This window comes from Camarhynchus parvulus, chromosome 4 (genome assembly GCF_901933205.1).
Source record: "Camarhynchus parvulus chromosome 4, STF_HiC, whole genome shotgun sequence".
Classification (NCBI taxonomy): Eukaryota; Metazoa; Chordata; class Aves; order Passeriformes; family Thraupidae; genus Camarhynchus; species Camarhynchus parvulus.
Window position 1 is genome coordinate 69,692,473 of NC_044574.1, and position 14,598 is coordinate 69,707,070.

Consider the following 14,598-nt stretch of genomic DNA (forward strand, 5'->3'; position numbering starts at 1 on the left):
TTTTTAAATTTATTTAAGCCTCACAGACCAATTTAAATGTTCATTGGTTTCTGAAAGGATTGTAAACGCTGGGTTTGATTTAAACATATTTAAGTGGACAGGCAACCTACTTTTAAGAGGCTCTGCCTCAACTGATAATTAGCACATAATACAGTTGTCATGACCATGATCATCTCCCTGCTTCTAAAGAAAACCAGTACCTGCACCAGTCTGGTTTTTGCTTCCTTGTGGAATCAGGAGGCCACATGTATAGGTATACAAGGCCAGAAGCTCTGGTCTTGATTTTCAGTTTAATATTCACACAGAACTTGCTGTATCTAGCACAAATTCGTGAAGATCTAGAATGGAAACAGTGGTGAGCAGCATCTCCCTCAGGTTTTCCAGAACTCTTGGGTTTTTAGATTTTTTCTTCCCCCATTGGGGCCCTCGTAGCTGTTGAATGTCTGGACATGTTGTAAAGCCAGCTTTTCCTTCGCTATCTAAACACAGAGGGAAGATTAGCAACAATAATTTTATAAATGGACTTTGTGAAGACAGATTAATTATAGTTCACATTCCTTTCCCATCATTTAATGGGTTTACATGCTGATGAATATGCAAGGGGTAGCAGAGAGTTTGCAGATGTTCTTTGGTTGTGTTTAGGCTTTAGTTTGAACAGGATTAAGCTTGCAAGAGTATGTAAGATTTATGGACAATATCAATAGCCCATTGACACCCTCAAATGGACAGAACTTCATCTTCTCTCCCATCAGGCAGCCACGACAGTTTCCTTAAACAGAAGCTAAAAGCAATCATTTCCCATACTTCAATTAGTAGTGCATAACGACTTGTACATAAATTTTCTTTCATTTATATTCACACTTGGCAGAGAATGCTGACCTTCCAATTAAAATAAAAAATTTGAAACAGATAATGCAAATCAAGTGGTTTGCTTTCCTTCAAATGCTATTAAAAAAAAAACTAATAAAATTATTTCTCTTAAGACTAATACAATTAAGCAGTTGGACTTACTGTCACAAACATGCTGCCATCATGTCAGAAAGCACAGTGACTTTTATAGAAATATTTGTCTAGCTTGGAAAAGAGCTCTAAGATCTTTGAGTTCAACCATTAATGTGAAAAGTAAGAAGATAACAGTCACCACAATAATTTTATTTTTAAAAATATCATATATTGAAGCCTCATTTAGATTATAATGGAAGAGGGCGTAATATAATGAATTTAATTATAAAAATAAGGTATTTTTGGGTATATATTAGAAGGCATTGAATAAAAATCTTTGGTTATTCTGCTTTAACGTCATATTTTGTTTCAAAATATGAAAATAATATGCACATTTCCATTTTTTATCAGAAAAATATGTTAATAATACAATTTGCTACTTATAAAAAGTAATGAAAATATAATACAATTTCAACAGGTTTTGTAATTCAAAGTGGTTTGACATTGTGAATATTAGTTTTTTCACTGGAAAAATACTTCTCTATGTCACTGAATTTTATTACATACTTAGATGCTTTGGAACACAGACAAACACTAAATGACAAAAAATGTATATGTGGACCACTTATCTCTCTCTCACATTCTACTTTCACTTCTATCAGGACACATTCTCACTAAGAGAAACTGGGATGTTGTGTGACTGCCTATGAAAATAAGCATAAAAATTTTATACCATGCCCATTATTCCCCAACTTGTTTGCCAGTTTCTGCTAACATTGCATTTGCTTAAAATATTATCCAATTTATATGATGGTGAGTACCAGTCTTTCTAGCAGTGTAAGTCCAACACCATTCTTATTAGTCTGATTGATATCTCTGCATTCTCTGCCATACAGTCCATCTCGTTTTTATTTTGCTTGACCTTTCTCTACTTCTGTGTAATAAACCAATTGGTAATCTTTTGGGAGAGAAATGAATAGGTATAAAAACCTGTCATAATCTGGTAGTAAATAACTAAACCAAATTTGGTGTCTTAGAGCCGAATATTTACAGAGAACTTAACAAGACTGAAACCACAATACTTACTTGGTTTAATTTCCAATTTAATAGTTAAAAATTCTAATTCATGTTTTACAGGTCAAAAAAGTTCTCCCTATTTCCCAAATGATAAAGGAAGATATAATTATAAAGCAATATAAAGAAAATGTGATAGCTGATAAGCATTTATTTTAATGGTCTTCCATCATTTTAGTGTGAGACTATTTACATTCATCCCCTATTTTCCCCTATCTTCTCCCCTGTCTTCATTAGGAGTCCTAAACTGGCCTCAGGAAGAATCAGAGTAAAAGTAGGAAAAAAATAACATGCAACATGAATTTTCTTTTTTAAAACATTCTAATATTAAACAGCTATTTCTTTTAATAACAATTTTACATATGCATATTGAGTAGAGATTTCTTTTGGTTTGGGGTTTCTGTTTTGGGGGGTTTCTTACCCCCACGAGGTAGAACAGTCTGTCCTGGTTTTGGCTGGGATAGTTAGTGTTTTTCCTAGTATCTGGTACAGTGCTGTGCTGGATTCTGGATGACATCAATGCTGATAACACACTGATTGTTTTAGCTGTGGCTGAGCAGTGTTTAGTCTAAGTCAAAGACTTTTCAACTCCTCAGCTGAAGGAGACACAGCCAGAATAGCTGACCCAAACGGAGGGGAGGGATACAGTTCTTTCCCTCTGCTCACCACCACTCAAGGGAAAGGTTAAGAGCAGCTGCTCATCTCCTGAGGTCAAGGAGGGAACTGTAGGAGCATGGGGAGTAGGACGGTCGGGATGGACAGAGACCAGAGATCTCTGCAGCCAGGTCAGGAATTTGGGGTTTATTACCAGGGCCCTGCTGGGAGCTGCCAGCCACAGCTCAGAGCAGTAAAGAGAGAAGAGAGGGGTAGAGAGGATGAGAGGGTGAGAGAGGCAAGAGAGCAAAAGCATAAGTGAGTGTGACGGTTGTCACAAGGGTTCTTGGGTGAAGGAAGAGATGAGAAGGTTGACTTCATTATCAGAAGGCTTGATTTATTATTTTAAGATATATACATATGCTATAACTATACTAAAAAGAAAAAGCAGGAGAGCTTTTCAGAAGCTTGCTAAGCTAAGAATAGAAAAGTAAAGAATGGTAACAAACTCCGCTCTCTTGGACTGTGTCTGAGCAAGCTCAGTTCTGGATTGGCCATTATTTCTAAACATCCAAGCTGGGCCAATCCAGACAGACTTCTTGCATTCTACAGCAGCAGATAACCTATTGTTTACATCTTGTTGCTGAACTTCTCAGCTTCAGCAGGAAAAATCTTGAGAGAAGATTTTTCATAAAAGAAATGTCTGTGACAAGAGAGTAAAAGGGGGAAGAGAGAGAAGTTCCCGTTACAATCCAGTAAATCTTCTGTGTTCAGTATTCTGATTCTCACTAACCAATCTAGTACAACATACAAATCCTATAGCATTTCCATACAGCCTATAAGAATCACTACATTACCATACTGGGTTACATTTTAAACCCTAAAAACTCCTCTTTGGGCCCCTTCTGCCAAGCTGTAGGGTCTGCTCTGACCCTTGGGCCTGCTTGCAAGCAGAGGGTGTTGTTCCATCAAAAGGGGATCACCTTCAGCTGGCCATGCCATTGTTTTCCAGTTGTTCAGCAACTAAGGCATCTCAAAGCTTGCTTTCATTCCAATCTCGCTTATAGTTTCTATATTCTCTAAATCTTTTGCCAGGCAATCATATTTATAAGGCTTTCCTGTTTCATCTTCCCCAAGAGGGAACCAAGAATATCCCCATCAGACTGTGGGCAGCAAGCTGCTTCAGGCACCAGTACAAATCTCCTCTGAGATCACAGAATGGCTTGGCTTGGAAGGGACCTTAAAGTTCCTCCCATTCCAGCTCCCCTCACTTTATACAGGAAAGCCTTGGTAGAGTATGAAACTCTGAATAACGCACTGAGCCGTCCTTTCATTCAGAAGTACCTGAGATCAAAGGCCAGCCTTCTCCAAAACACAGCAATAATCAGTTCATCAGTTTGGCAAGATATTGCAGCTGATATAAATCTGCTCAGGGATCATGACTTCAAAGGACACAGGCATTTTGACACCACAAAGATCACACCCACACTTCCTCATAAACTGGCGACTCTCAGATCTCGCAGACATCGTATGGTAACAATTAAAAAACATTTACTGACTGGAGTCTTGGAGAAGAAGAGTAGAATATTTTTGCCATTAAAAGAAGACTCCAGCACAGTTTGGCTTCCTTAACACCCACTACTTCACATTTCAAGATGCCAGAGTATTTCTTTAAAAAAAAAAACCTATCAAAAAATATTTCCTTAATCTTTTAAGTTGGTAATTAGTTCACTTCATACCTTTCACATCCTAGTATGAATAATTTACACTTTAAAATATTTTTTATGTCTGTGTCTTTGTCCTACTCAAACATGCATACCCCATGTCATTCTCAGTAACTGTCTGACTCTGGCTGCTTGGGACTGCATTTTAAATTGTCACATCAGCAACCACCTTCAGCAAACAGAGGGGGAGTGCAAGTACAACTGTGCTTGCAAAAAATTAAACAAATCTGGTGGTTTCAGAGTAATCTGCAAAAATACTTAAAAACATGCATTTTAAAGGAAAAATTACTTGAACAAAATTCAACAGGGATACAAAACAAAAAAAAAAAAACCAAACTTTTTTTCTGGAAGCTGTAGTTATGCCTGTAGTTGAGTGATTGAAAAAAGCTCACAAAATTACTCAGTCTTGAATTGCTACACATGTGACCTGGCTTTGGTGGTAGCGGTTACAGGAATTGAACTTCAAAACCAGAATAAAAAAAGCGCACAGAGCTGAACAGCAAATAAAGTGGGACAGAGAGAGGCAGACCTCATTTCGTTTAAAATTCTATTATTTTTAGCTGTCAGCTTCTTGAGGTGAGTCAAAGGGACTTTTCCCCTTTTTAATGAAACTTTCATATCTCTTTCACAATTTTCCGACTACTAGGTCAGAAGAGGTCAAGTCCCATGATTTTTTTGTCTGTTTGTTTAGGTTTTTATGGTTTGCTGTTGTTATGTTTTGGTTTTTATTTAAATTTATTTGCAAAATTTCCAAATTGCTGACAAGTGTCCTGCTGGAGGATATTCTGGGCATCAGGGATTATCCAGGGCCTCGCAGGCACACCTGCAGCATGGGAGAAGTACAGCCCCAGGGAGGAAGGCAGAAGGGAATGGTTTGGTGCATGAGCACAAAGAGAGAACAGCTCCTGCAGCAAACCAGATTATCATCGCAGCATTTGGTCGCTTCCTACGCCAATAGATTCAATATAAGCACTCCAAGTCACAAAGCAAAGGGGTTTCCCATCTGTGTGAGCATCCCCCCGAGTTTCCCTCGCAGTTCCCAGCATTTCAGGCACCGTTAAACTGCCCCTGGCCAGAAGTGACTGGGTGCGGCTCCCTCCGGAGTTTATTCGTGCCATTTCCGAATATAGCCAGAGGGGACATGAGAGTGACACGGCATGTACTTTCCACTTCTTTCCTTCTCTGCTAGCACTGGAAAATGGCCTGCATAACGTAATAAGTATTTTCTGCCTATAATTTCCATCTTGTTATGCTCTGCAGAAACTGGATGAGCTGCTTATGCAGAGCTGCTTGCCAGTTTCTGGACTAAAAGCAGTGTTCTGCTCTTTCATTTCTGCCATTTTTTTTTTCTTATTTTTTAATGCCTGTCATTTATTTTACTGCCTTTTGCAGTCTTGCAATTCCTCCAACCTCCTAATTCTTACAGAACTTTCTTGCAATTCCTGGAATCCCAACTTAAACCGAAGCCTTCGTTTAAATTTAAACATGCATCTCTGTTACTCATCACTTCAGCTCCCAACTGCCTCCAGCTAAACAAACACATACAGAGAACACAAAATTGCCTTCACTCTGAGTGGTACAGGACATACCACGAGGATAGTGCATTCTTCCTAATGTTGCCCCTGTCTCCTAACAAAGTTCTTGTAATCCATGGTTGCTAACGCTCTTAGATGTGATGCTGTTCCATGATGCTGGTCCCCTGTTGTTCCCTGCTCTCTAACTGGGCAAAATGGTCCTGAGGACTTCTCTTGGACAGCCAGCTGCTGATAGTCCAATATTCTCTTAATCATGCTCCACATCAAGAAACATACTTGTTTAAAAACAAATTGAGATGTGGAAGCAAGATGAAGATGTGGATTTTCCATTTGTAGTATTTTGGGGATCAAGTTTCATGTTCAGTAAACCAGGTACCATTTTCCTTGTTAAAGCTCTTCTTGAATTTGACCTAGGATACATCCCCTGTCTCTCAGCCTTTGCTTTTACTATCGTAAAGGCATTTGAAGGTTTTGGGTTAGGGAACCACAAAGCTTTTTATAAACAGCAGGTCATTAGAGAAAAAAGGAGGGAACTAAACCCAGATAAGTGAAGAGTTATGTTAAGCATATGCTCATTGTTCAAAATTATTAAGCACTTTCAATATCCAAGAGAAAAAAAATATTCTGCCATCAAAGCAGCCAAGACAGAGTCTTACAGCACTAAACTCTCATAGATATCAATGTGTGGCTTTCTTTAAGCTATAGCAGACTCTGTCCTGTTTCACAAAATACTTTTTCTTTAAAAAGGAGGTATTTTTCCACCCTGGAGTTTAAAGTGCTGAGATATATTGCATTTGGCAAGCTTTTGCTGGTAAATTCCAATCCAAAAATATCAAATGACTTCATTAATAACACAAGTCTGAGTGAAAATTGTGTTTTTCCCAAAAAGCTGTAAGAAATAATACGCTGAAGTTTCCACTACTAGTGACACCACTTAGCCTAAACTGTCTTAAATTTTGTTGTGTCTTTGCCATTAATATTGCAGAATGACTTAATCTCCTAGACAACTCTGTTGAAAGCGCTTCTCAACCTGTTTCAAGTATGGTTTGGAGTAGAAAGTAACCTGTTCATACACGAATGGCTTCCAGTTATTTGAACTCCCCTATGTATCAGCTCTTACCTGTAAAAAGTGGATTACTTCTTAAAAACCTCTCTAGAAATATGAGAATTGTATTAGTTTTTCTGTTAAATGAATTATATTAAAAATATTCTAATTTTATCTCAAGTTGGGATGTTATTTTCTCACCTGCCACTTGAAGTGATTGAACTATACATATACATATATATATACACCAACATAATACATATGTATATATATATATACACATAAATATATGCCATTCTGACAGGGCAAGAAAGAAATCTGCTTGTCTTCTGGTGTTAGCATCATCATAAACAATTAACCCATTTTATTTTCTGATCCAATTGGTTGTAGTTCTCTTTGCAAAACAGTTTTTGTCAGGGGCTGATTTTGTTGTACTATTTTAAATCAGAGTAACTCGTATGTTTAAATAACCAGTGTATTCCCTCGCTGAATCTCTCAAAGTAAGGACATTTGAAAAAAAATCATTTTTGTAAAATTAAGAAAACATCCAGAGTAGCCCACAGTATTGATGTTCCCTTTATGAAAACCACTCTAAACATTTTTGTATTCAGTCATAATTTGTTTGTCCTGCAGCCAATTCAATTTGCCTGGAACATAAGTTCTTCTGATTTTATTTTTGGTCTTTAACATACTCCGCATCAATCTTCTTAAAACACCACGAAAACAAACAAAACCCCCCAGTTCCATACCAGAAAAGCAGATCAAAAATAATCTCTGGAAAGAATACTCTTCTTACCTAAACAGACTGAACATTTTCTTGAATTTCGTGTTGTGTTATAAAATAAATTTGAGTTCTAGCAATATATATATATATATACATATTCTAGGTTATTTGCCCAGTAGATTAAACAGCCATGAATATTGAGTGATTCAACCTAGCAGCACTCCAGTGCTGGCTAGGAGTGATTTGCATGTTAACTGGAGCTTTAGGACAGCCCAGAAAATCGTGTCAAATTAAGCTTGCTAAAATAACCTAATAAATGCAATTTTTCTAGATACTTATATTACTGAGACTTTTCCAAAGTGATTAAAACTCCTCGTGGGTCGCAGATGAATTTACTAAAGCTCTGGAGAGAAACACTGGGACGTGCACAGAGCCCTTCCAGAAGGCCATGATTAGACCACCATCCCCAAAAAGGTTGGAATAAGACTGGAAAAAAATAATATAACTGTATTGCAAATGGAATCCCTCTCCCATCAATAAACTCTTCTGAAACAAGTATTTTAAAGCCTGAGGTAAAAGAGAAAGGATAGCTATGCTGTCTCCAAACTCCCTCACATTTACAAATTCCTGGAGAGATATTTCTGTCTCCTCTCTATTTCTGCTTTTAGGTATCATTCTTTCAAATTATGCTTCATGAGAAGATATCACTGAACTGCGTAATGCTATTAAATACATAATATTACTTCTCAAAAAAACAATAGCAGCAATCTATCATACCTTAGCTAATTTTACTCATCTTGTACAATGAGTCCCAGGCTCAACATTGAGCCAAATTGCCCAAAACCACTCTTTCAAACACGTTATGCATATAAGTAACTCTTCTGTAAATTGTCTGGGAGCAACTCTCGAGATGAGAACTAGAGCTGAAATATTTTCCCATGCACCCTCTGGCCGGGTGACATTCCTCTCAGTTGTTCAAGGTTTACCCCCAGCACAACCAAACAGACACAATCCTTTGTACCCATGTTTGTTTGCGCTTCCCCTCCTGTTGATACTTATGAGACCTCTTTCTTGATACCCTTGTAGCATCATCCCAATTCTGGCAGCAGTTTCTGTGTGTTCAGGATCCAAGAGGAATGGAAAGAACATAAGCTGTCTCCAAATTGAAGGAATCAATTTTCATTTCTAAAGTCAGATGGGCTTTCATTTATTCCCTATTGACTCCATGGAGGGATAATAACAGTGTTGCTGCTTTCAGTGAAAAAGCCCATTACTGAGGACAATGCACTCAGTCAAAAAAGATGCCAGATCTCACCCTTCACTCCCCAATTTACAAGCTGGGCTTTTACCAGAATCTGTTTTCTACCTGGCCAGCTCAGTAAGAGCCCCAGGGTATAAGGAGGATGTGAGTATTTTTGGACATCAGTACAACAAGCAGAGAGGAAATGAGAGACTGAGCACAAGCCTGCAGCAGCAGCTGCCCACAGGAGCCAGCCCAAAGCATCACCATATGTTTGGCTGCCACCCCTGCAGCCAAGAGCCTTGGCTGGAGGCACCAAATCCATTTGGATTCCTCCTGCTAGTGGTGATGGACACCCAGCCCTTTCAGGCCTCAGCCAAGCTGTAAACACACTGTGCTGGCACCACTGGGCTCACTGAACCAGCTCTGCAGTGACAGAATCCACCCCTGCTCTCATCAGCCTCAGACAAATCGTACCCTGGAGGCAACAGACCCCAGAAAAGATTTACCAGTCTCCATTCCCAACTCCAGCACAGCACCTGGCTTCAGGGGATTTAGCCAGAAAACCACGTTCCATGTCCAAACAGGCTCAGTACCTTCAGTGAGGTACTCAAACTGCAGAGCACAGTTGGCCAGGTCTTTTCCCTGCACTTCATTTTTCCTTGGAAATCTAGGACAACAAGCAGAACAGCAATTGAAGAAGACCATTTTTTGGATCGCTCAGTTTCAAAATAAGTTGTTTGAAAACCAACAGTGCCTTTTGGGAGGTTCTTGTAGAGTTTCAGGGAAATGGTGTCTATTCTAATTCTTCTACCACATACTAATTAAAGTTGGTACTGATTATGTATGGTTTGCCATTCTACTGCAGCTTCGTTTTCAATGATGCACTACCACTAAAACCTTATTCTTACCACCAGTCATTACAAAGATTTTAATTATGGAAATGATACCAAAGATGGGTTGTAAGTAGATGAAATAGCCACACTCAAAAACCTACACTTTTTTTTTTGGCATAATTTCTAACTTTTAGTCTTTTAATAAAGCAGAGACTTATGAGGAATGACTAAGGGAGCTGGGGTTGTTCAGCCTGGAGAAAGTCATTCTGTGAATTCTGTGAATATTTGCTCTTTCAGTATCTGTGTTCCAATCTAAAAAACCCACTATATTTACCTGCAAAACAGTAGTGTGTTCCACATACACATCCTTATTTTACATTTGAATTTATATACTTAGAAATTATGCCATTAAGAACTCCATAGTATGCAGGCCTTCACAAGAATGTGATTTCTTCCTTCCTGATTTTCAATTGAGTGAAATTTTCATGGATACCAGTGGTTATGCTTCAGATCTAAACTCTTGGGGTTTCATTCTAGTGTAATTGTGAAATAATCCTTTTGGCTCTTTGCTGACACATTATATCCATGCTTCCTGGTGTCTAAAACTCTCATTTTAAGACTGCAGTTAATGACACGCGCACACCTTTTCCAGAAAGCAGTTTCACTGTGACATGAAGGAATGAGGTAATTTTATATAGGCAAAAGTGCAGGACTACACAAGCTAGAAACTGTCTCTCTGCACAGTTAACTTGAACTGCTGCATATTCTCTGAGACTGTTTTGCTGTAGACTTTCATAAACAGTGTTGAAGAAATCAGTGTTGAGTAATCCAGGGCATCAGAATGTGCTACTTCTGTCCACCCACAATGGAAGGAAGCCACTAAGTTTCAAGTTAATAGATGTTTTCAGTGATAAATCTCTGCTATTTCCCATATGAAGCTGTGTACTCCAACATGTGCTGCTCTGAGTGCTACAGTAGGTGAGACAAGAACCATCAGAGATACCTGAATTTTGGTTGCACTTCAACAAACACATCTATATTTGGGGTTTTGTTACGCAGGTTTTTAGGATCATAAGGCATAATTGTAATAGCATGACTTGGTTCCTTAAATCAGTGCAAACCCCATTCACATATTGCACCACTGAAACTCTAGATGCCCAAATTAAACCCTCTTTCTAACAGTATTTAAAAGTTTAAATTACAGTACTTTCCACAGTCAGATCAGACACAACCACAAAAAAAATCCAAACATGAGGATGTATAAGGATTACAATATCAGTCTCTGATATTTTGAAAAGATTATAAATAAATCATTTCACCACAAACATTTTTCCAGCCTGGATACAAATCAGCATGTCCTTTCTAGTTAGGTGACCTAATTATTGCAAGAATTTAAGAAAGCCAGATGGGTCAAAACAAGCTCAAGTGATCTCAAGCCTGCCAGATTGCAAAGCTTATGCTTCAGTTATATTTGAATTAAAAAATGTCCCTCCTTCTTTGCCAGAGGTACGCTAAGCTGTTGTGGTTGCTTCGTCACCACTTTTATACAAGCCAACCACATTACCTCCCAGTTTGCAAATATTGTCGATAATGGGCATTACTTGAAGCAACACAGGCCTGATTAACAAGAAATATCCATTTTTAACCTATTCCTCTCTTTTTCCTCTTGCACAGTACTATATTAATTTGAATATGGATTTTTTTTCCACATATCTCTCACACACAGGCAGCAGCTTCAGCTCAATAGACCAGAAGACTCCTACAATTAGCCTTTTTCCAGGGCAAAAGCTTCTCTTACTATCCCACCCAGGAATAAATAGAAAGAGTCTTTGCAGGTAAAATTATTACCAGCCTCATACATGCTTCCATTTCACCTATGTTTCATGGCAATGTATCTTTACACATGGCACAAATGTGCTGTATGTGTAGACAGAGAAGCAATTTTATTTCAAGATCAGCTGAAGCCTGTGAAAAGGACACACAAACACAATCTTCTCTCATCTAGACTTTGCTTATTTTCCTTGTCTTAGCTTTTTAGCTGTACATAATAGTAACTGGAAAGCCTGAATTCTCCTGAGATCTAAATACAATCATTGCTGAAACCTTAAAAAATGGCAAGACAAGTTATTATAACCCATGTACCATATACGAGTGTTCCAGACATCTTTTATGGAAAACCCTTTCCTTAGGATTTTTCCTCCTGAGAAGCTGAGATGCCTCAGGAACAAAATGTAAACATTGATTATCTGCTGCTGTGGAATGCAACAGGTGGATCTGTGATTGGCCCATGTTGGGTGTTTTTGATTAATGGCCAATCAAAGTGAGCTGGCTCAGATAGAGAGTCTGAGCCACAAACCTTTCTTATCATTCTTTCTGATTCTATTTTTAGCTAGCCTTCTGAGGAAATCTTTTCTTCTATTCTTTAGTATAGTTTTAATGTAATATATATCATAAAATAACAAATCAAGCCTTCTGAAACATGGAGTCAGATCCCCATCTCTTCCCTCCTCCAAAAACCCCTTTGAACACCGTCACACATGAGAGCCTTTCATTGTCCATACACTGCAGAAAGAATACTTGCTTTCTAGGCATAATTCCTGCTGATAAGCACACTCCTGGAAAAGCTGGCAGCCCATGGCCTGGACAGGAGCACTTTTTGTTGGGTTCAGAATTGGCTGGATGGCCTGGCCAGAGAGTGGTGGTGAACTGTGACGGCGTTCACAGGGGTCTCAGGTTGAGGGAAGAGATTGAAGTAATTATATTATCACTTTTTTGTTACTTATTTATTTATTTATTTATTTATTTCAACTGCATTGTGGAAAATGTTGCAAGCCAAGTTTTGTGTGCAGGCAGAGTTTGACCCTGGGATACAGAAAGGAGAGAAATTGTGCCTGAAATGTTAACAGCCTGCATTATTGAAAAAAAACACGTGTATACTGTAGTCTGCTAGGTCAGATGCTATGTTAACCTAATGCTAAAAGTGGAGGCTTCCAAGTCCTGATCCTGGGAAACTGAAATCCTCTGCAGGTTGCAGAGAAAGAAATGAAACTTCTTGTCACTTTCAGTGAATTCCAATATTGCATTAAAAAAAGGTAAGGAAACTGTAAGGGCTAAGTATATTGTGGTGGCTTTTGTTTGATTTGCTGTTCTATTGCAGGCTAAAGAATGCAGCCAAGACATTACTGACAGCCACATCCTCTCAACGTGTTTATCCTAATGGGCACTAATAGCAAAGTGTGATGCAGCAGTGACACAAATGCTTAAACACGGCTTAAATGAGTGGTCCAACAACTCTGATCATTATTTCAGTACATTTTTTAATGTAACCATTTCTGAAGTGAATATAAAAAACTTATATAAGCGTGGAGAAAAGTACTTGTTGAGCATCCATTAACTTTGTATTTGCTCAAAAGTCTCAGTATTTCCATATATAGAAGGAATGCCAGAACCACTACCCCATGGAATTGTTTGGGTTTGGCCTTAAAGATCATCTTGTTCCAATCCCTTGCCATGGTCAAGGACACCTTCCACTAGACCACTCAACCCAAAGCCCCACCATACCAGGCCTTGAACACTTACCTGGATAACCAGTATTTTGGTAATTACCATTTGCCAGTTTTCACAACCTTTTCTGCCATTATACCACCAAGAATGGAAAAGCTAGTAAGCATTTAAAGAAGTGCTAGGAACTTGTGTTCTGGGCAGGACAATCATCGTCATGTTTGGTGCTTAAACCACACCAGCAACCCATAACTCTCTGTTAGCTGTCAAAATGCAGCAAATCTAGATTTATTACATATTTTGTTTAATCTACACACTATCAGTTTTCCCTGTTCTTTACACAGAAGAGAATTTGTGCTAGGGTTTTTATATAAGTGTACATACACCTATATAAATATTATATAATTTTCATTTATAAAGGAAAAAAAGAGGAGCTCTAAACCAAGCAGGAATAAGACAGTTTTTTTTCTCATTTACTGCTATCCACAGATCTTTTAATAAGCTTCCTATCAATAATAAATACAACTGAAACTCCAGTGCATTTCAGATACAATCTAAGTAAACTTTCTTGCTCCTGGAGACTGGTCTCTTTATATGATAAAATTCTTGCAGCAATGCACATACCAAATACTATTACTGTGTGTTGGTACAGAAATCCCCTCTAGGAAAACCTTACGTGTTTTATGATATTTGGATGCCTAGTGCTACCAGAGAAATTCAGTGCAATCTACTTCTTTCTAGAAAGTCCTCTCTGCAAACAATGGCTCTTTAAATCATTGAGACTATCCATGTGACATAGGCCAGCAGGCATAACCTGATTTAAGGGTTTTAAATTTAAAACAGGTTGGTAATCCCTAGTGGATGATATGACTGTGAAAATGAAGCTTATCAGGCTGTCCTGCAAGCTTGTAGACAGAAAGCAGTCTGAGCCTGAATGTCTAATATTTCCTCCTCTAGAAATGAGGAGAAACAGCTATCTGCATTTATTTATGGAGGACTCTACAGCACTCGGAGGGGAGTTTCATATTCTGCTGCTGATTTTGTAACAGAGAGCAATGTTTTATCAGGTCAACAGAAAAATAATCTACGAGTTTAATAACTATTTTCAAACTACCACCTTGTACATTTTTAACATAACCACCAGTCACCCTGTACACCTCACACACTCTGTATGCCCAGGCCGGAATCAAATAACCAGGCAGGCATGAGTTTTGTCTTCAGAATTGCTTTCCTGACCCTCCCACTTCTGCAAAAAGTCAGCAGTGGGGAGGCTCAGCCATGCAAGTCAGCCCTTTCCATGCTCTACAGGCACCCAAAAAAGGCATTGGGTGTAGAGGAGTTCAGGAATTCAGTGGAGCTCACAATTACATTGTAATTCCAATT